General features: G+C 38.9%; 1 protein-coding gene across 3 annotated transcripts in view; it reads right to left on the reverse strand.

Moving 5' to 3' along the window:
• The window catches only part of SYT1 (synaptotagmin 1), a 351,719-nt gene that overhangs the window by 254,711 nt on the left and 73,895 nt on the right, over nucleotides 1-23,113 (reverse strand). For 2 of the 3 annotated variants that reach the window (XM_071552174.1, XM_071552172.1), the window contains exon 2: nucleotides 12,646-12,752. The exons of the other annotated variant lie outside the window; for it this stretch is intronic. The gene's annotated coding sequence lies outside the window, so the exon portion shown is untranslated. The remainder of the gene's footprint in view (nucleotides 1-12,645; nucleotides 12,753-23,113) is intronic. 3 annotated transcript variants of the gene reach the window in all.

A 23,113-nucleotide genomic window follows, 5' to 3' on the forward strand; every position in this document is an offset into this window, starting at 1 on the left:
TTCATACACTCATGATAGCTAGATAGAAAAACTGATGGGCAGAAAGTATAAACATCTCCAGCCCTTCACCCTGCTCTTCAGATAATTTTTTTTACCCTCAGGGCAAAGACAATTGATGTGCCCATCAGCCAGCTCCTGAAATATTGAACAGTTTTTAACACCAATGTATTGTGGTAAATCAAAACCACACCAAGTCAAATGAACAGGCTGGGCAAAAGGTAGTCAGGGAAAATACCACCGATCAGAAGGCTGAACACAGAAAACCATCCCTCCTCAAGTCATCTCACTGCAGTCCACTGTTACATTACATATTAGCCGAAGTACCACTTCAGGAACTGCTAAATTATATTTAAGATTCAAACAAAAAAAATACAGTATGGAAAACTTGGAACAACTGAACTGAAAATGCTGGGGAAACAACTCAACATTGATGCTTCTGCTTTAAATTTGAAATAGGCCATGATGTGGCTAAATGAAAAGCAAAGATAATGGATTTTTTCTCAAATTATATAAACGATTTTATACAGCATTTGATCAAAAAGGCTGAGTAATGTCTCCATATCTCCATCCTTAACCATTACACCTTATTCTGACAAAATCCTATGTAAGCAGATATAAGTATCTGAAGAAGTCAATCTTCTATAGACTTAATATGGTATGTAAAGGTGGTATTTTAGAACAGTGCAGTTTTGCTGTCATACTGGGAAACATTCATCATACAAATAAGTTAGCTGCAAACTTCAGTATAAAGCTGAGACCCATGAGTATGCAGTGTCAAGCACAAGGAAGCCTTGAGGTATATAGGTAAGATCACTCTTCAACATTCAAAATGTAAGGTTTTGTGCCCCTTCATGTTTCTAGAGCATACACACTTGACCAGGAGATTCATTAAAACTATAAGACAGCATAAGAAATTTGGTATGTGACTCTTTTGGGGAATGTGAAAAATTTCCTACTGAGAAATTACCTATTGTTTAATGGAAAGCCATTGATCTCTGCCCACCATCTGCTTAGTCCAACTGCTTATTTAACATGTTGGGTGATAGCCACACTTTATCTCAGAAATTACCCTTGCTGAAGCTAATGAACATCATGTTGTAATTTTAACTAGATTCAGATTTATCCCCAGTCCTACCCAAGCACTGAGTTCATTCGTTGCTGGCAGTGTGTTTGGCTAGCATATAAACTCACAAATTGTTCCACTAAACTCAACATAACCAAGCATGCAAAAGTTAGCTCAACCATTCTCAAGTGGGATACAATGTATATTTCAAGGTGTTATCTCTTCACAATAGCTGTATACAACACCTGAATTTGATTAAGAAAACTTACTTTGGATGCTTTTATCCCACTTATTTGTAGACACATATCCTGGCCTGTAAACCCCAGGGTAGATCAGAAAGGCTGGCTGTGATGCCTATGTGACAATCCAAAAAATACAGCATCAGGGAATTTACAGAGTCAAATGAATACTCTCAGACACAAGTTACATAGAAGATCCTCCACCAGGCACCTATACCTCTCAAAATGTGGTATGAAAGGCCAGAGAGGGCTACTGAGTTCTGTTGCCAAAATCCAGATGTGAGGAAGTGATCCTCTAAGTGGTAGAACATGGCCTTAATGCTTCCAACACCTCTATGCTTGAACATTTTACTTTTTCAAACCTTCCATGGACAAAGCATTTGAATCAGCTCTCATATTATTGAAGCCAGTTTACTTGCAATACCACTGCTACCATGCCACAGTCACCTTTCATCCTCAAAAAAATTATTTTTTTACAAAAGCTAGAGTAATAGCACATCCTATGTAATGGTTGACAAAACAACATGAAAAGAGGTTTTCAAATGGTGTTAAACGGCATGTTGCTAATACGCAATAATAAATGAAGTCTTATAAAAACCATAATAGAGCAGGATGGGAGTTAATGCAAAAATCACCCAACTCAAAAGAATGTTTTTCATGTCCTTCCTATTTATAATGTATCAGAAGCAGCTGACTCACAGACACCAAACTGACTAAATAACTGGCAGGTTAGCATTATCTATCCAACTTCCTTGTGCTGCTCAAGAACAAACACACCTGAGCAGCCATAAGCATGAGGATTCATTATACACATTATGAACAAGTATATGTTTCTCACAATTGTTATGTAACAATCTCCACATAAAGACATGTACAAGGTCGGTTGCTTTTGTGCTGTTTACCAACAACAACAAAAATGTACATTTTAAAACAGTGTTCACTATAGCATGGTCTGAATCTATCCATCTTTCAGCAGCACAGATGGGGGATGCATTAATCTAGAAATAATCATGTCACTGCTAGTGGAAAAAGAAGCAGCAGAACAGAGCAGCAGAGAGAGTTTGAAAAGAATTTTTTAAAATCTGTACATTACTCTGTTGTAAACAACTATTTGTTTACAAAATTAGCTTGAGCTTACAAGCAGTCTGGCCTGTCCTTGTGTATGCATTTTGTACAGTTTTGTAGCAGTGGAATGAAATTTTTCAGCCAACACCCTTAACACATAACCAGCTTGTGCTGAAACAATTTGTCAATCTTATTTAACTGTCGTTATTTGCTGCAATACAACGAAATTCTAACTGATGCAGGTTAGACTTCTGCTGTCAAATAAAGGCCGTCTTTCACAAAATTCACTAAAGCTAGCTTGCATCTTCCCTGTCAAAACTAATCACATATTCTAAGGATGTCCATGTGCTGTCATCCATTTCTTCCTCTATCCTTGAAAAGTGGAGCTCCATTCTCTACTTTTATGCGGGTCATTTCTCCAGAAAAACAACATTTATTTTCCAAATGGCATTCATGGTTAGAGAATAGAAAGGGATCCTGTTTCTCTGCAGCCATTTGTTCCTAACAGAGATGGAACAGTGTGACAAGATGGAAGCTCTCTCTCCTGTCTCCACCTGTTCCCTCTAACTTTTTTACTACTGTTCCAGTAGACTTTAAATCTTCCTTACAAAAGCCAGTAAACCAGATGTCTTTGATTGTCTCACCTGCTGGCTGTGCTGACACTCTCCATAACTGATCCTCCTGTCCATCCTCATGTATGCTTCCATAAAAAAGGCAGTGTGCATGACATGTTCTCTCCTGGACCTTTCCAGGGTATGTGAGGTGATAGCTGTTTGTTTCAGAGCTTTGTATTTCTAACTTCACAGCCTCATGGGTTTTGCTCAGGAGGTTCCTTCCTGACAATACCACAATAGCCCACTTGGAAGCCATCATACAAGCAAGATCTGGTCTGGGAACTGAAATATGACAGCCTTAGGTACACAAAATAAGCTTCCCCTCGCCAGAGGAAATAAATAATCCCTCATCAGCTGGTATATATATTCCTTGCCTGTGTTCATTAAGCTGTACCCACTTTTTCTTTCATACAAATTTCTGAAGAACTCCATGATAACCTCAGGAAATCTTGACTTCTATCTGTGCTGCTCCTGAGAGGCAGGCCACACCACCCAGATTCTTCCATGGCACACAGCATAGCTGGAACTTGTTTACTGCTGTAGAAGCCTACTGACAGCCTTTCAGAAGGCCAAAAACACTTTTAATGTTTCCATGATACAAAGCAGACTGTCACTGTTCTTCTCATCAAATCAGATATCCTGCCAATAGAACACACAGGCTTCTCCATGCAGTCTACAGTCAACAGTGAATCTTGCTGCTCAGACCAAGAGTTACAAAATCAAAGCCTCATTACAGAATCATTGTGCACATATAGCTATGTACAATCAAGAAGCATATGTTAAAAAAAGAAGTGTCTTGCAGACCAAAACTGTACAAATAAGCCTCCACATATGCTGAAACAAAAATCCATCATCCTTTCCTATCTTTCTACAATATATCCCTAATACTCACAATATGTATGTCTAAGTACACCAGGATGTACTTGTCCATTTCATTATCCACAAGTACATATGAAAGTCATGTATATAAACATGTTTACATAAAACATCCATTATTTTCAGTCATGAATTGGAAACTACAAAGCAAGACTTGATGTCTACAGTTGCACGTACTTATATGGCTAGTTCTTTAATGACATATTTCTTTTGCAGATAAGATGAAGTCTTATGTGTTTGCCATTCTGTACTTTTTTTCCTACCTGTATACAACACATTCTTACCCACTATTTCCCTCTTTTCAGGGACTTCCCACCCACTCACATCTCCCAGAATTTCGGCAATGGACACAAGATTCACATATGTTGAAGAGTCCCATTATGGTAGCTATGAAGAGACCATGGCAATTAGTAATTAATTTGTTCACAGAACAAAGAAACTCATGGGTGAACAAGAAAGATTTGTCTTGGTTCATTCCTTATTTGGGCAAAGATTTATTTGGTTTTGTGGGCATGTTTGCTATGCTACAGCTGCTTTTATAGTCTCTGTTTCTTGAGACATCTGAAAAGCTAAGTCTGATGCAAACATTTGATGGATGTCTGCCTAAATAATGTATGTAGTTATTACTTTGTATTTTTCTTCTTTATTATATTTTCAGAATCAAAAGGAGATAAGCATTACCATGAGCCACTGTTATCAATATCAAGGAGACATACACACAAAAGATGTTTGAACAAAATGAAATTCCTCATTACAGTAGTAGACAAGTTGTTGTTGGAAAGTGCCAGTTAATTAAATTTTACAGAGAATCACAAATTTTGGACCTCTCACAGTGATGAGATCTGTCAGACACAGATAAGAATTTGTATTTTTGAAATATAAAAGGTTTTATATCGCATCTTTTAATCTGAGAACAAAACAAACCAGTTGTTTGTGCCAATAGTTCCAAATCAGTTTGTTATGCTACAAAGGACAAAGTATCACTCTGACTGGGCCACCAAGCATTCTGACACCAACAGACAGAAGTTATAGATAATAAAGTGGGAAGCACCCAATTTACCAAAGAAATAGTGGGAGAACAGTAGAGGATATATTTATCTCAGGACGGTGTTCTAACTAACGCTGCAGAAAACAATCAGCCCCATTTGCAGAGGTGGGCAGTAGAATGCATACAGCTGGTCTTCTGCCTGACTCCAACGGGAAACCTGGACGCTCAGGAATGTGATTTTTTTCTTAAATGCCATATATGAAAGGTTACAGGTTAAACTCACTCATAACCTGATCCACGCAACAAACTTATTGCACTGCATGACATGCTACAAACTGTCGTGTGGAAGAAAACCCACCACTATTTGCATTTCTTGCAGAAATTTTAAGTCATACTTAACATGACTAATGGATAAATACAAAAACATAACATAGCAAGTAACCTGGTATCTACCATAAGCACAGCCCTGATGAGAAGAAAAAATACTATTTCCTTACAATACATGATGGATTTATTCTGTTCATTCTCATAGAGGCATGCATAAAGAAGAGCTCCTGTGCCACAACTACTGATGTCTGAGATGAGGTTAGGGAAAAAACCCCTCAAGTCTTCCAGACTATCCTGAGAAAATGACCCTTGCTTTCAATGCCTGCTGAAACTGTTTGAGACACTTTGTTGTTCATGGTGTCAGTGAGAAAGAGCCAGGGCTGCCCTGCGCTGGTCACAGCAGGTTCCAGACAGCTCCAATGCACCCACCACAGAGCATGGTTGAGCCCATAGCTGCAGTAGGGGCTCCTCTGGGAAATGTATCTAAGATGGGGCAAAAACACTGCCCAGCACTGAGAAGTGAGAGAGAAAAGTTTGAGAAACAGCCTGTGCACACCAAGATGTGAGAAGGAAGAGGGAGAGGAGGAGCCCCATGGGCTGGAGCAGATTCCCCTGCAGCCTGTGGAGGAGACCACGATCATGCAGGTTGTCCCTTGTAGTGTTTGGAGGACCCCATACTGGAGAAGGGGAAAAAGCATGAGAAGTAAGGAGAGACAGGAACCAGGTTGTTACAAATTGGCCACAACCTTCATTCCCCACCTCCCTGCACTCTCAGTAGCGGCAGGAAAAGAGCTGGGAACAAACAAGTGAAGTTGAGCCTGGGAACAGAAGTATGTGTTGTCGGTTTTGTCCTTGTTTTTCACCACACAAATCTATTTTAATAGGCAATAAATTAAATCAACCTTCCTCAAGTCCCCTCTGTTTTGACTGTGAATGGTAACTGGTAAGTGGTTTCCTTGTCTTTATCTTGAGCCACAGGGAGTGAGAGGGGGGATGGGTGGGAGACTGACAAGCCAGCTGAGGACAACACAACACACTCCGGGATCAAATTTGGAACTGATTTACATAGTCCAATCATACAAAAGTGACCAAAGGTCACTCTTCATTACAATGCTAAGCACACTTGCTAATAGTGAGGTGAGCAATACTTGCTACATAGAAAGTACATGCTGGTGTCAGCACCTGCTGCCCCCAGCCACCTTCTCTGAAGGCTCAAAGTCCTGGAGTGGTTTCAAAAGCTGCTTAAACTGATTTAAGGCTTTGCTGCTGCCAAAAAAGAAGAGATCTTACCCTACTTTCCACAGGCACATCACTGCACTATTTTCTTGTGTGGCAACAATAAGGCTTACCTGGTTGAAAACTACTCTGTTCACTTTTAGTGCTGGAACAAAAAGGGAGCATAAGATCACTTCCAGCAAAAACGCTATCATGAAACTACACCCTTGGACTCTTTTAGGCTCACAATTTCAATGTACCTCAGAAAATAACTGTGCATTTGAGACTTGGATCACAGCTGTTCCCCTAACTTCGCACTGTGGTTTCTTAAAATGTCCATCCAGATTTATTCAGATGTAAAGACAGTCAGAAATATCCTGCTGGGTTTCTTTGAGCCAATTCGTCACAAGATTTTTTTCAATGCTGCTTGACCAAACCTGTGACAGGACAGGACGACTTTCTGAACCTATCTAAATTTAGGGTCTACCTAATCTTGTATCCTCTTTATGACAAATAACAAGGTCAATTATTAAAAAAAATGTGCATGACCTCCTGCAGTAGTTATTTGGAACATAATTCATTACATGAAAGAACATGAAAGAACTTATCCATTTATTTTGCCCTACATGTGGGTGTTTTTTATTATGCCCTAAGATCTTGCAGTAATTTACTTACAGTACAGAATCACAGAATCTGTTGAGTTGGAAGGGTACCATCACAACCACCAAGTCCAACTCCTCATCCTATGCAAGACACCCCAAGAATCATGCCATGTGTCTATAAGCATCGTACACATGCTTCTTGAACTCTGTCAAGCTTGGTGCTGTGACCACTTTCCTGGAGAGCCTCTTTCAGTGCCCAACCAACCTCTGGGTGAAAAACCTTCTCCTGATACTCAGCCTTAACAATCCCTGACTCAGCTTCATGCCACTTCCACAAGTCCTGTCACTGGTCACAAAAGTGTTCCTGCCCCTCCACTTCCTTCAGTGAGAATGGTGCAAACCACAGCAAGGTCTCCCCTCAGTCTCCTTTTCTCCTGGCTGAACAGACCAAGTGCACTCAGCTGCTCTTCATGCAGCTTCTCCTCAAGCCCCTTCACCATCTTCACTGCGTTCCTTTGGAAGCCATTCTCTAATGGCTGAATTATTTCTTATACTGGGGTACCCAAAACTGCACACAATATCCAAGCTGAGGCCACACCAGTGCAGAGCAGAGTGGGACAATCCCCTCCCTTGATCAGCAGGTGATGCTGGGGCCTGGTGCCCCCCAGGACATGGTTGGCCCTCCTGGCTGCCAGGGCACTGCTGACTCATATTCAACTTGCCATCAACCAGGACCCCCAGGCCCCTTTCCATGGCACTGCTTTCCAGCATCTCATTCCCCAGTCTGTATATACAACGATGTGCAGAATCCAGAACTTGCCCTTGTTGAACTTCATATGGTTGGTGATTGCCCAATTTTCTAATTTTCCAACATCTCCCTGCAGGGCCTCTCTGTTTTTGAGGGAGCCAACAGCTCCTCCAAATTTAGTATTGTCAGCAACATTACTTAGTATCCCTTCCTGTCCTGAACCCAAGTCATTAGTGAGGATGCTGAAGAGAATTGGGCCAAGAATGGAGCCCTGCAGAACCCCACTGTTGCAATTCTCACTTTCAGTGTGAATGGAAAACTTTTGAATTTTGCCACCTTCGTTTTTTCATCTTATAGAATCTAGTGGGGCTTTTATCCAGCCATTTAAAATCCCCAATTCTCTTCCCAGGTATGGTGGGCACTTTTAAGCACATACTTTTCCCATAAACCTATTAATGTCCCAAGTAGTTTTAGTTCCTTTTTTGCCTGCCAAAAAGGAAAGAAAAGGCATGTTCCCCCACCACATAAACATATGCAGGACAGCAAGCATCTGTTTTCTGACCATTACTGATGCTGAGATTGACAGGGAGAAACAGCAAGGGGCTCCAAGTACCACCTCTGGCTCAGTGAGCCAACTGTTTGATTGTTCTCATGTTGTTTAACAGCTTATGTATAATTGCTGCTGGTTTAAACTGTAACACAATAAATACAGCGCTGTGGGAAGAAAGAGGCTTTTTTCACACTAGCAATTTTAATCTCTTTCTTACAGGGAGAGTAAGATCTGCACTTGTCTGTATTACTTTGTCAAATTTTATTTTCCCCAAAAAAGCCATTGGTATATCTAATTCATCCTAAATCATCGAGGTCCATAAATCTCACTGTAGCCTATGCTGCCAGTAGAAGATACCAGAATTTACTTTCAGCTAAGCAGGTTATACCGAGTGTAATAAATTTCAATGCGTTAATTTAAGTAACTCTTGCATTTATTGTTCTCACTATTTTTAATGGATGCATGTACCACAGATCTATGAAACATTCCATTTTCAATGTTGTGTAATGGTTTACCTTTAAGATGCCAATGATTAAACCAGGCAAGACGTATCCATCTACAGCCTGGGTATTTTAATTTATCAATGGAATGTTGGGTCCTCAAAGAGAAATTAAGTCAAGTGTTAGTTCAGAAAAAAAGGAGTCAAAAAACAAAAGGAAAAAGAAAATTTGCAAATATTTATAATTTTAGAGACAGATTAACAGTCTATCAACCTTTGTTCATTTGTAATTTTAGTGTTCATTGCAACAGCCCCAGGACTCCAGGATAAAATACTTCCAAGGCAAGAAAAGGGGAAAGAGCTCATGAAAAGTTTTGCTATCAACTGGCATGGTACCTTGAATTAAAAAGGTTCACACCATTAGACTGGTTGGTCTGGGGCTTCCTGATTCTGGATCTGTACTATTTACAGCTTTGCTCTGTGGAGGTTTCCTCAGTACTGACCTGAGCACCACTCTGCCTTTCTAGAAGGTCCAAAGAATTACAGTGGAAGTAACACTTCCTGTAAGAGGAGAACTGCTTTCATCCATGTTACTATCATCAAATACAAGCAAAAAATAACCACCAAAATCAACATGCCATATATATTTTTACATGGAAAGTAGTATTAAAGAGATATTGCATCTAAAACACTTAAAGGAATATTTTGTCAATAAAATGGCATTTTTAAATAGGAAGACTCCTTGTAACACTTACCTGTCTGCAACTATTTTGTGTTTAAGAAGTATTTCCTACTGATTCTGTTTATTACAGAGTATCCCCTTTAACCCGATTTTTAATGCATTATACAGACATCAGCACACTGAGGGACCCACCAAAAAATTCTGTGATGCGGGAGATAGATGAAGCATTTCTAGTTCAGTTCTGTGCATCAGATCCTCAGGTTTTGTTGCATCCTTAAGTTACCAGTGTAGATTTTTTTTAAATTCTCTTGGATTCATCCATATTTCATTTTTGCTTTAATTTGCTTTTCCACTTCATATTTACCTTACAGACAACTTTATTCTATTTCACATTCCTGTGAACCTTAATGTAGCTCATGGGTCTATGTGGATAATCTCCTTAGTAGCAATACACTTCAGGGCACAAGACAGTCAAATGTGCATGCAAGTCCTTGAAGCTATTGTTCAAATGGAAATTGAACTTTCAAATCCCAAAACACTTGCTTTCATTTAAATGGGTTTGAGTTATAACATTAGTGACTTACTCTCAGACACATTTATAGACAGTATTTCATATTCTCAGAAGAAACTGCCTGTAACTAAGATATGCATGATAGTGAACAGAGATGGAAATTAATTTTATCAGTGTGATGAACATCCTACTTCTTCAGTCAAAAATCATTTGCAAGTCTTAGTGGAACACGAACAGATACAGGGAAAATTAGAAAATAAAACATTTTTCCTAGAAGCATAGAATCTGCTAAGTTGGAAGGGAACCATCATGATCATTGACTCCAACTCCTTGTCCTATGCAGGACAACCCCAAGGGTCACACCATGTGCCTGAAAGCATTGTACAAACACTTCTTGAACTCTGTCAGGCTTGACGCTGTGACCACTTCCCCGGGGAGCCTGTTCCAGTGCTCAGTCTTCCTCTGGGTGAAAAACCTTCTCCTGATACCCAACCTTAACCTTCCTAACTCAGCTTCAGGCTCTTTCCTCAAGTCCTGTCACTGATCACAAGAGCAAAGAGATCAGTGCTTGACCCTTCACTTCTCATGAGGGGAAATCTCTCTCTCACTCCCTCCTTTTTCCACATTCAGCACAAAGCTGTACTAAGTTTTATTACTGAAAATAAAAGGCAGATTTAGGGTAGAATAACAGTCACTGCTGAAATCACTCATTGAGAGTTAGTCTCGCAACACTCTGCTCTGTGTGTGGCTCGGCTTTGCGAACGAAGATTTGGGAAGGGCTGTCCCCACGTGGGTGTGCCCTTCCAGCCTACGCAGTGGGTTTTTAGGTGAGGCTCAGCGTGCGCAGAACTGGCCCCACCGTTTCAGTCCTGAGGGTCCATCTGCCACAGCCGAGCGAGCTTGGACAGTGCCAGTGAAGTCCTCAGGACTAGAATCTACAGCACCCAGCATTTTCCAGGAGGTCTCCCATCCAAGTACTAATCTGGGGCTGACCCTGTTTAGCTTCCGAGATCTGACGGGATCGGATGTCAGGGAGGCATTTAACTGCCACACTCTGCTCTACAACACAAATGAAAAGCAGTATTCTTTCCAAGTGAGCTCTTTCTCTGGGGACAATTTACTTTGAGAACACTTTGTTCTGCATTTTCTTGTGTCTTTTCACGTGTTTTGTGAACTATCATTGGGAAGTGTCCTGACATTTTTTTTTATATGTTGCTGCTTTTCATTTGACCTATGAATGATCTCCACTTCCACTTCTGTGAAACATCTGTAAACCCAGAAAAAGCTTAAGAAATTCTAACCCAAATGAAGACTTGAATCCCTTGGAAGCATAAACAATTCATTATATGGGAATGGTGACATGCAAACAGAAGTCCCCTAAGTACCTTCAGGTTATTCAGAAACTCCTTTCTTCTATTAAAAGGAGTGAGTTTAGCATAATGTTTCACTAAAATTGCATCAAGCCTGAAAATTATAAGGAATCTTAACAGAGTAAGATTGATCGTCTTACTCTCCTCATCCCTGGAGAAAACTTCCAAGCGATTGGGTGAAGACAGTCCACACAGGCTATAACAAGCAATGCTAGGTATATTTAACATATTAAAAAAAGTATCCATGCAATTTCCTAAAAGTAGCTTCACCGATTAATTTAAAATAGTTATTGAGTCAAGAAATACTGGAACAAAACTAAAATGGGTAGCAATAAACTTTCACCACTGATTGCTGAAAAATATTTTTTAGATCAAGGAGTGACAATAGCACTGTAAAAAATTCATTTGCAAAATTCCTTAGAAGATTCTTAAAAAACCACATTCCTTTTTCCCTTACAACCACAGTTAAGCAGAGATGCAAATTAGAGGAATGAAGAGAACTTTGATTTTCTAATGTCTTACCAGCACTGTCACTATGTGCCTTTCAAAAAATGTATAGCCTTTAACAATGAGACAACCTTACAGGAAATAAAGACTTCCTTAGTAAACATATTTATAACAAGACATTTTAACTCTATTAATACAATTGTTACATGAATTTCATTTTTGGCTCCTAAAATATCACAAAAGAGTCCAGAATGCAAGCCTGATGCTATAATCACAGCTCCTAATTTCACTGTGCTGTCTACATCACTGGTATAGGATTTTATGAAATGACAGCAGAAGCATTGGGCCTGCCTGGTGGAGACTGAGGTATACAAGCATTAACTCAAATGGAACTTGTCAGCTAAAAAGGTACAGCAGACATTTTATCACAGTACTGCACTATCCACAGCTTACGTCACCTAAGATACAGACAAAAACATAAGGACACATGCTACTGACTGCATTAATCAAAGACAAACCTTATTCAGAAATGATCTGTTTAGTGGTTCACAATGGCAGATGCCAGAGCATATTTTTTTGTGATGCAAGACTGCTCAAGATCATCTATGGATAACGAACCATGACAGCTTGGGATTTGATAAAATGCAAGTTGATGGTGAGAGAAGACAAAGAATACAACTACTATCTGAACAACAAATACATATAAACTGGGTATTTTCATCTCTAGTGTCATAAGGAAATTATCCTGTATCACTGCAAAATTGTATGTTCATTAATCCAATAGACTGCATAACAAAAATCTATTTCTTTAATTTATTTACTATCTCCCTTTTATGTCTTGGAAAGTGCTATGCATTAAAGCATTTAATAGGAATGGAAGGTAATGGAATCTGTGTTTGTTTAAAATACCTTATATGATTGGCATCAATTGCAGATTTCACAGGGAAATCTTCAGTGAAGGCTCTATCAGTCTCTTTTTTGTTTCTTCACGGCTCAGAAAAAAATTCCTCTTCTCCCTTTAAAAGAAAGACATTCCACATAAACAATTTCCAGCACCTATACTGCTGTATTTTCCATTTCTACCAGCAAACAACTACTGCTTAAAAACTCCTTTAAATATACTTGTTCGATGCTCTTCAGCTGATTGCCCACAGCTGATTATCATAAGAGTTAATCAGATTGTTAAGAAACACGGGGGGGGAAAAAAAACCCCAAACCATGAACAAGTTTTCTTCATCATGGATTGATCTGGACTGTTTCCTTAGTGTGCTCTAATATTACATATTTCTACAGATTTCATCACTGAGCCAAATGCAGTGAATGTATGCTCACTGAATTCATTTAATAACAAAAAGACATGGATTTATATTTGGACAGTTTTAAACTCCTATACACAAATAAATAATTTCAAAACAATTTTTATTAAGAGGCAAAAGTGACATGAGTCAATTCAATCTTAGACTCAACCAATTCCCTAGAACTATTCAGATTATACTACAAATTTAGGTTTTCCTTCTCAGCTCTTCTGTTTTCCTTCTATAGAGTCCCCTACTCTGGTAAATTAAAGGAATTCACATTGCTTTTCCCCCACAGCTGTGACTAGAAACTCGAGTTAAGAATGCTCACTGTGCTGGAAGTTGTTTGAACAAGACTGTTAGAGATCTTTAAGATTTTTATAAATCAAATTCTTGAGACAGAAAAGGAATCCAGTAAACCTCTATCAACATATTTGTTCTACAGATGAAAGCTGAGATATACAAAAACTAAACAATATGTTGAATGTCACACAATGAGTCTGGTTTAAGGAACCTTCTCAGTCTTAAATGTCTTGAATCCTTGTCCACTACCCTAATCACACCTCATAAAAGCTGTCCTTAGTACCCACGTCTTGTAATAGCACTTCTCATTATTTTCTTTAGGAGGAAATACCACCAATATTTCATTCCGTCAGTCTTGACAATATTTAGAACAGCAAAACTTTTTAGAAATAAAGATTTTTTTTCAACAACAAAAGTACTGCACAATTCAGAAGTTCATTTAAATTATTTTAAATACTTTTGAAGCTCTTGTTTTTCCAGTACTTAACTAATAAGGAAAAAGTATTGTAAAAATGATGGAATTTTCTATAAATGTAGATACTTATTTTCCTTCTAATTTTTAGGGAATAAAGCCCATATCATCATGGTGCATTGCACTGAATTTACAGTCCCCAAAGTCACAGGGTGCAAGAATGTACCACACCACAGAATGTGTCTTTTCCATCAGAAAAGAAAGACTAAATTCTTTAAATTACTCCAGGACCTACAGTTTTAATGAAATAACTATCAGGAAAAGCTGGTTAAAAATGTTCATGCTTTCAGAGTCAACAATTATTTTGTAGCTTGTGGCTGTCTGGATAGAATATATTTATTTATCAAAACAACAAAGTAAAATTAAACTCATTAGATGCAAACCACAACATTAATAAAAGAACATTGCCGTAATGTCAAGCACTTAAAGTTTAATTCAGTCTCTTTCTGAGGCTCTATGACAATCTCTGAGTCACATACTTTTTGGTGGGGAACTGTGCTTAGCCACTGCCTAGGTTATTTTTTCAAGGAATTCAAAGGGTTTTTACCCCTCCTACTCTGTGAATGTTCTAAAATTTATACACATTAGAGAGCAGATTCTTAAAATTAAATTATTTTCATGAAAATTATTTTCATGAATTTTTATCAAGATAATAAAATGCACTAGTTTTATACATCCAATAATGGATGCTCATTACTCCACCATCCCCCTTCCCTTTTTTTTTTTATTTAGACTGTGTAGTATTTTAAGTTCCTATATACCCAAGCACAACTCCCATGGAATTCCATTTTCCTGCCTTCCTAGCTCATTTCTCAGTCATTCCCAGTTCTCTTTATCGAGGATTACTGGCTGATTCTACTGCCAGTTATGCTGGCAGCTCTACATCTGCTATCCAGATATCCAATTCCTTATTAAACCTGTTTTCCCTAGAGCTCCCTGCCAATTCTGACTCTTTTTGTCTAGTCAGTCCCAGTTTCGCACTCCATGTCCAATTTTTATATCCTTTCACATTATCCAGGTGGACCATTAATCCACTGCCTTTGCATGCTAAGCCTCAGTCATTCCCTCCTCAGCTCAGTGCTGACCAATTTTCTCCCATGCTGGTACTCTTTTGTCCACTGGGGTCCTAGCAGAGTCCCAGCTGGGACAACAAACAGAGGAGTTAACAAAAGTCATCACAGAAAACTCTTTTTCTATCTTTTTCACCTTGCAACACAAAGTCTATTGAGTCACTTCACAGGAATACTATGAGTTTATCCCAGTCAGTCTCAGGAGTTTCCAGAAGCCAGAGCACAGTCAGCAATGACCACAAATGGAGTTATTGACAGAACCATCCCTCTTTCCTCTGTGAATTCTGCTCGTTTCCAAAATGGCTTAGGATTTGGGTAATTCTAGTGGATATTCACTAGGGATGACCACAAACATATTCCCTTTAGAACTGACAATCTCACTGCTATGCAGAAAACCTAACTTCACTTAAAAGGAAACATTCAAACATGACATGCAGTTTTCTGTTGAGATCTTAAGTGTGTTGAAAAATCTTAGTTAGATGCAAGTATTTCTAAGGAGACAGGAGTTAACCTTTGGGAGTCAGGAAAAGACAGATAAATCAATAAATTAAGTTTCAGTATGTTTTAATATAGGTAACACTGAAACATGATCCATGTTTCAACAAGACTTTCCAGGTTTTCTTAGACATTTGAATATTCTTTTTACAAGTCCCTTGGGGAACAGAATGAACTTCTCTCACTTATTGGATGAACAGTGCATAATACTTTGCATAATGAAATTAAGCAGCCTGAAGTACACGTGAACATGACTAATGAGACCAAATGCAGCAGGAAAAGCAAGCAGATGGCTTGAGTGAGCTGGAACAGAATAGCAAGGAGAGATCTGAATGTTTAGGGGTTTTGCAGGGTACCCACAGACACACAAATATAATCTTTGCATTTCTTTGTAATAGTGCATCTGTCAGCACTTTGATGGTCTATGGACTACAAGTGAGAGCTTGACAGAATAGTAATTGTCTGTGTGGAAAACCTTTATATGTTCTCTATGGAGATACAAAATGCAAACAAAATGGAGGTGAGGGAGTGGGCGGTGTTTAACTTTGTGTCTTGCTTTTTTAATTGCATAAAAAAGGATACTAAAGCTAGTGGTATATTTTTATTTAATTTGTCTTTCTCCATCAAAAGCCTGGTTTTCAGACATCTCCCCAGTGGCATGAACATTTGGAGGAAAATGCAGAAAGAGAGAGAAAGAAGGTGGCAGGTACTAAAAGATGATGGGAAAAGACTTTCTTATCATGAAAGGTCAATGACCAAATTGTGAAGGATGCTAGCAGAAATACTGGAAGATGAAGATAAATTCAGTTTGCTCTCACTGCTTTCTGGGAAAAAACAAATCTGTCCCCATAGAAAAGACTAACTGTTCATTTCTATAATTTGCGCTAAAATGAGGATTACCAGACAGCCTCTCCTTGAGAGGTATTTCTTGGCTGGAGGTACAGGTCTACTCTTCATGAAACACATACTGGCACTCACTGGGTATTTACATCTGCAAACTTAAGGGATTTCTGGCAGTTATGTTATAAAAAATAAGTAGATTCAGGGAGAAAAAGTATAAAACTGAGCAAATCTACAATGTCATCCTGCTGTTGTCTCTACCACAAATGACTGGGATAAAATGCCTTTGGATGTGTATTTTCTGACACTCGAGATATTTTTTTCAGTAAAAAATTTTATTTGATGTTTTGAAAGAAAGCAGAGACACTACCTAGGATTGCAATATAAGGATACCTTGTCAAAAAAGTAATTTTAACCAATGTTCAGAAGAAAACTATTTAACTTTTCTGCACCTGTCAATAAGTACAGTAGTCTCTTTCACTGTTAATAATGCTACGGCTGTAGCCCACCTACCACATATTTGACTGTTACATGCTCCCAATATTTAGTGCTCACAGTACAATCTAGTAGTGTGGAATATTTTTATTAGCAACACAAACTGTAGAGGGACAAGATTCAGACATTCTTTGATCATTTCAGCTATTTTCAAAATGTATCTCTACACTGTGTACACTAGTCTCTCTTTTTTATAACTTAAAAATATTCAGAAACATAGAAATACACTGAATAATTTCATGGAGCATCACTATTCAGCTAAAAAAAAAGAATGAAAACCCACAAAACATCAAACTTCTTTTAGTTCTGGAAGACAGCAATGATATTCCTCTACTGTTTTTTCAAGACTTCTGACTGCATTTTTTATCTCCTGTACTAAACAAAACCCATTTTTTTCAGTCTGAAATGTATTGAATATCTCCACTCTGAAACAATGACAGGAGTCTCTAATAATCCGGCATCTGTAGACCAGCAAGATCTTTCAGTCAGCCTTGACCTAAATTTATCAGGTGACATATGTAGAGATTTGGATGATCTTTTTATTTTACTCCAAATGATTCTTAGTTACACTGAAGTACAATATTTAAGCCTCACTCCAAGAAATATTATTAACTGTTTGTTACACAATAAATGGCCTTAAGAACTGCACTACACAGACATCATTCCAGACTGTGCTATTTATATCAGATCTCCCACTGATCTTCTGTTTTAAATATTGTCTGTTATTCAAACTATCACCAAAATCCAGCTTATATCACTATCCTTTCTAACATAACTTGTGTCAATTTAACTATCACACTGCTAATTAAAACATGAGGTTATTGATCTCAGTGCCTTTTATTGTCCTTCCAGATCACATATGCAATAGTTCTGTGAGGAAAAGCATCCACTTACAATTTCTGTTTTGACAGTGGTTTAAAAATTATACTCTCCTTGTGTAAAGCTGTTTGTCACTAACTTTAGTTGCAAAGCTGATCTTCTGTGATCTGCAATATTTACTATCAAAACAGAGGGCTCAAACTCATAGTCAGCATGACTTCATGACAGTAAGAGTCCTGCTTATCAAACCTGATTTCCTTCTATGACAAGGTAACCCACCTAGCTGATCAAGGGAAGCCAGCTGACGTCATTTTCTTGGATTTCAGGAAAGCTTTTCATACTGTCTCTCACAGGAGCCTTCTGGATAAAATGTCCAGCACACGGCTGGATAAACACATCATGCAGTGGGTGAGCAATTGGCTCATGGGTCAAGCACAGAGGGTAACAGGGAATGGGGTGATTTCAGACTGGTGACCTGTCACTAGTGGGGTTCCACAGGGCTCCATCCTGGGCCCTGAGCTCTTCAACATCTTCATAAATTACTTGGACACAGGACTGGAAGGGATACTGAGCAAGTTTGCAGATGACACAAAACTGGGAGGAGGTGTTGACTCCCTTAAAGGCAGGGAGGCCCTGCAGAGAGACCTCAACAAATTACAGGACTGGGCAATCACCAACCATATGGAGTTCAACAAGAGGAACTGCTGGATTCTGCACCTGGGATGGGGCAACTGTGGATGTTCATACAGACTGCGGAATGAGAGGCTGGAAAGTAGTGCCACGGAAAGCGATCTGTGGTCCTGACTGATGGCAAGTTGAGTATGAGTCAGCAGTGCTCTGGCAGCCAGGAAGGCCAACTGTGTCCTGGGGGGCATCAGGCAAAGTGTCGCCAGACGAGGGAGGAGATTGTCCTGCTCTGCTCTGCACTGGGGCAGCCTCAGCTTGGATATTGTGTGCAGTTTGGGGAGCCACAACATAAGAAACATATTAAGCCGTTAGAGAGTGTCCAAAGGAGGGCAACAAGGATGGTGAAGGGCCTTGAGGAGAAGCCATGTAAGGAGCAACAGGTCACTTGGTCTGTTCAGCCTAGACAAGAGGAGACTGAGGGGACCCCTCATTGCAGTCTACAACTTCCCTTTGAGAGGAAGAGGAAGGGTAGACACTGATCTCCTCTCTGTGATGACCAGTGACAGAACCCAAGGGAATGGCCCAAAGTTGTGTCAGGGGAGGTTTAGGTTGGATATTAGAAAAAGGTTCTTCACCCAGAGGGTGGTTGGGCACTGCAACAGGCTCCGCAGGGAAGCTGTTACAGCACCAAGCCAGCCAGAGTTCCAGAAGCTTTTGGACGATACTCTCAGGCACATGGTCTTACTCTTGGGGATGGTCCTGTGCAGGACCAGTGGTTGGACCTTGTGGGCCCCATCCAACTCAGGATATTCTGTTATTCTGTCATTTTAGGTTTGGTATATTATTGTATATATGAAAAGTAACAACCCTAGAAGAAAATTGTAGGAGCAAAGTGCAAAACAAACACAAGAAGGTGGTTCTTTGCCCAATAGGTGAAAGATTTATGAAACGCTCAGAAACATTATACAGGGTACAGGAAAATTTTAAGAAGTTCTATGGGGAACTTAGCAAGAACTTAGAAAAGAGATTCATTGCAAGCAGGAGATACCACACCAGGCTGAGGAAATCCCTTGCACTGAAAACAGTTGGAGGCTGGGAATTTTCAAGAGATGTGTGTGATGTGTTCTCACTCTATTCCTCTCCCCTCAGGAAATTTTCTACAGCTTGCTGCAGATAGGATGCTTAACACTGTAGGTCCAAGGCTATAAAAATCCCTGGTCTGAATTCTTGGAATCACTCTTCTGTTTCAATGAGATGCTCTGAATTTGTATATACTTTGGCCTGAGCACTTATGTAAAAATATTACTTAGTAACATTCTTTTCGCTTTTGCTACATCTCAGATCATTAACTTTTCTACTAAGGAGACTATTACAGACATCTTGGCTTGCTAGAAACATTTTTGCCCCATATGAATGCAGAAACATGCAATTAAAAGGAAGAATCAATACTTCACTACAGAGCAAAGACATCGCATTTATTTATATTGTGCCAACTCCTATCCTCAAACTCTCATTCTGACCTCTCATACCAACCCAATTCCATACAGATCAATTAATTTACTTGCTACTAAAGAACAATTTCCAGCTTAAAATCTGAGCATGACCTTCAATTCAGGAAAGACATCAAACACAAGATCAATCTGATGATATAGAACTCTCTGCAGAAGGAAACTAACAGTTGGGGGGTTTTATGCCAAAAGTAAAAGTAATCCAAATACATAAAACTAAGAGGCTGACAAAGAAAGGGCAAGTTTCAGAGGCTCTGTCTTCCAGATCTGTGTACTTGCTCAATTAGCAATTATTAAGTCAGCTGAATTGGCCAGCTGTCAACTTGTAATGCCAAATTAAGAGTTTAATGTTCTTTGCCAATATCAAGCTGATGTACAGTGTGCCACTCTGTACCTAGAAAACTCAGCAAGTCCTTTTTAAGATGACAAAACAATCTTCACAAAGCTCTGGTAATAGGCACTCACAGTTTATCAAAATTCTCTACCTTATCTCAGGTTTGACTCTCTTCAAAACAATAGTTTATTAGCCAATTTAGAAAGAAGCATAAACAGATTTGATGAGTTCAGTTACCATTCTTCTCACATACACAAAGGAAAAAAAATTAAAATGCACTTGCCAAGCATTGTTTCCCGACTGCAACATTTAAAGGGAAGGTTGCCATTTCCTCTGGCAAAAATTCTGCACCCGTTAAGTCAGAAAAAAACCCAACAATTAAATTATAAACTCATACAGCATGAACTTATCACATGCATCCAGGCAGAGCTCTCTTGCAACTAGGGATCAGATTAAAGATTTTAATTAGCTCCCCTGAAAATTGATGTTTGCATTTAGAACATACAAGTTCATCACCACTTTGTCATCTATTTTCCAGGAAGCTCCTTTTTCAGAATATGCACTCTAACTCTACACTCAAGTCATGAACAGATACACACATGAAGCAGTCAAATCATGGTAAATTACAGCAAAGCATCAGTTAAGAATGGGAACTCTGTATTTTAAGCTTGGTGTTCCTACTGTCCAGTTGGGCAACACAGCTTAGATAACAAGTTTTTACAGTTGCACTTATTTGAAAACCGGAAAAAATCCCAGTAAACTCACAACAGTGAAACTACGTTTTCAACAGGAATAATATAAATTATATATATACAATAATATAAATATAAAGAATATAAATTACAACACACATGAGATTTTAAAAGTAGTTCAGACAAACAAATGCACAGCACAGCTAACTCTGCCAGTTAACTATTTTTTTCAATCTGCATCTTCTATTGTTAACTTTTACATATGTGTGCATATAATGTATACACATATATATATATCATATCTATACAATTATATGCATATAGGTTAATGAACATAAATGTATTCATAACCAATTCGGAATTCCAGACTAATCCAGATGTGATACCATTTAAATAATTTTTATTTTTCTTTGAAGTACTACTTTCTGAACCAAAAAGAAACGTCTGTCACCTATTAGGAGAGGAAACTAGTCTGTATTGCTTCTGTGCAGGTGTAGATGTAGTTTTATAGTCTTTTAGTTTTCACATTAGACATTTTGAAAAACATGACCTTACTGTAGATACTTTAATTTCTCTCAAAATTCAAAATAGAGAATAAATAACCAGATACAAATTTTCTATTGCTTGATTACTTAAGTGCCAGAAGTTCATACTCACTGACATAGTTGCCACCTGATAAGCCAAATGTCATGACCAACAGCCTTTAAGCCACTACTTCAAAAATACCACCCAAAAAAAGCCAAAAGGCTTTTGAAAGCACATGAGAAGTCTACTTATTTTTCCACAGATTTCCTGCAGTTTGTCAATATTAGATTCTCAGGCTTAAAAGACGTGAAATAATGTGTCATAAAAACAAGTGCTTTCTGAGAACTTTCAACAGAATATTAAGTGATACAAATAATATTACTTACCAGAGAAGTAATAACACAATGCCATAAAAACTTTCAAAAACCTCAAATGGCCACTGACATATTCAGTTCATAATTATAAAACGTTTATATTAATATTACTCCTCCTTTATCTTCCATTTTCAAATTTTCAACCAAATATTATTATTTTAACTACAGACAAACAGACACTACCACTTCACTTCTAGTTGGCAGCTTTTTGGCTATCTCTAAACAGTGGTATTCAGAAGGATGCTGAAGTTGCAGATACTGCGGTGGGTTAACCCTGGCTAAAAACTAAGCATCCCACCAGCCAATTATTCACACCACTTCAAAGCAAAAAAAAACTTGAGACAAAGCCAATTTAAAAAGTGAGGGGAAAAAAGGGGGAGAAAATACACACGTGAAACAAATGCAATTCCTCCCTCCCACCAGCAAACCAGTACTTACATAGCCTCCAAGCAACAACTACTTTGGAAAGACCAACTCCAGTTTTTATTGCTAGGCATGACATTCTAAGGCACAGAATAACCCTTTGTGGATTTGGGTCAGCTGTCCTGGCTGTGGTCCTGTCAAGCTCTTGCACACCCCCAGCCTCCTTGCTAAGAGCAGAGTTAGAGAAGCCCTTCTCGCTGTGCAAGCACTGCACCACAACAGATAGAACATTGGTGTAAAGTAAATAATTGCGGAGGATCAAAGGACATCACACGACAAACCATTATGGTTTTAGGTAAAAAGCCCTTTATTAATACACTGCAAGCAGTTTATATAGGGTCAAAGCTACATGCTAATTGGCTATTTTAATTGTCACACCACAAAGCAACATTTCTTACTGGTTATATTCCATATCTCACAAGTCCAATGTTTGGATAAAACATCCTAACAGTTCCCAGGTGAATCTCAAGAGTTCTGTGAGAAACTTTCAGGAGTTCTTGTGTGAAAGTCTGGGGAGTTGCTGGGAACTCCTGGGGAGTGATTTCTTCTTTACCACTCAGCAGCAGCTGTGGCTCTGTTTATTCTTTGCTGGTAGCTGCTTCCAGCTCACAGAGTCCATACAGTCTAGATCGTTCAGATGGCCATTTTCTGTAAGAAAGTCCTCAACACTGGTGTGTTACCACCACTGTTTCAGTCACTAACTAAAACAGCTATGTACAAGCTGAGACGACGAAACTTATTTCCATCCAATCCAGACCCAACACAGATACATACTACAGCAGTTCATGACTCAAGTTTTCCAGGTTGACAACTACACACAGTGACCTCTCCCCATTTTCTTTCTCTTTTCATTTCCATCCTAGTTTCCAGGTCCAATGATGAACAAGCAACCAGGATGCCCAAGAGCACTAGTCATGCAGTCTAGCTCTAACTAATGCGGTCACAGTCCTCAAACTACATGTCACCTCTGTTGCCACCAGTCTCATTTCCATCCATTTGGCATTCCACTTTCCAAACTGCAGCACAAGAAAAATTAACTGCCTCTGCTCCAGGCAGCATGTTATAAACACCCCATGTCCATAAATGAGTCACCCCACTTCTTCCC

Source organism: Pithys albifrons, chromosome 3 (genome assembly GCF_047495875.1).
Source record: "Pithys albifrons albifrons isolate INPA30051 chromosome 3, PitAlb_v1, whole genome shotgun sequence".
In the NCBI taxonomy this organism is placed as follows: domain Eukaryota; kingdom Metazoa; phylum Chordata; class Aves; order Passeriformes; family Thamnophilidae; genus Pithys; species Pithys albifrons.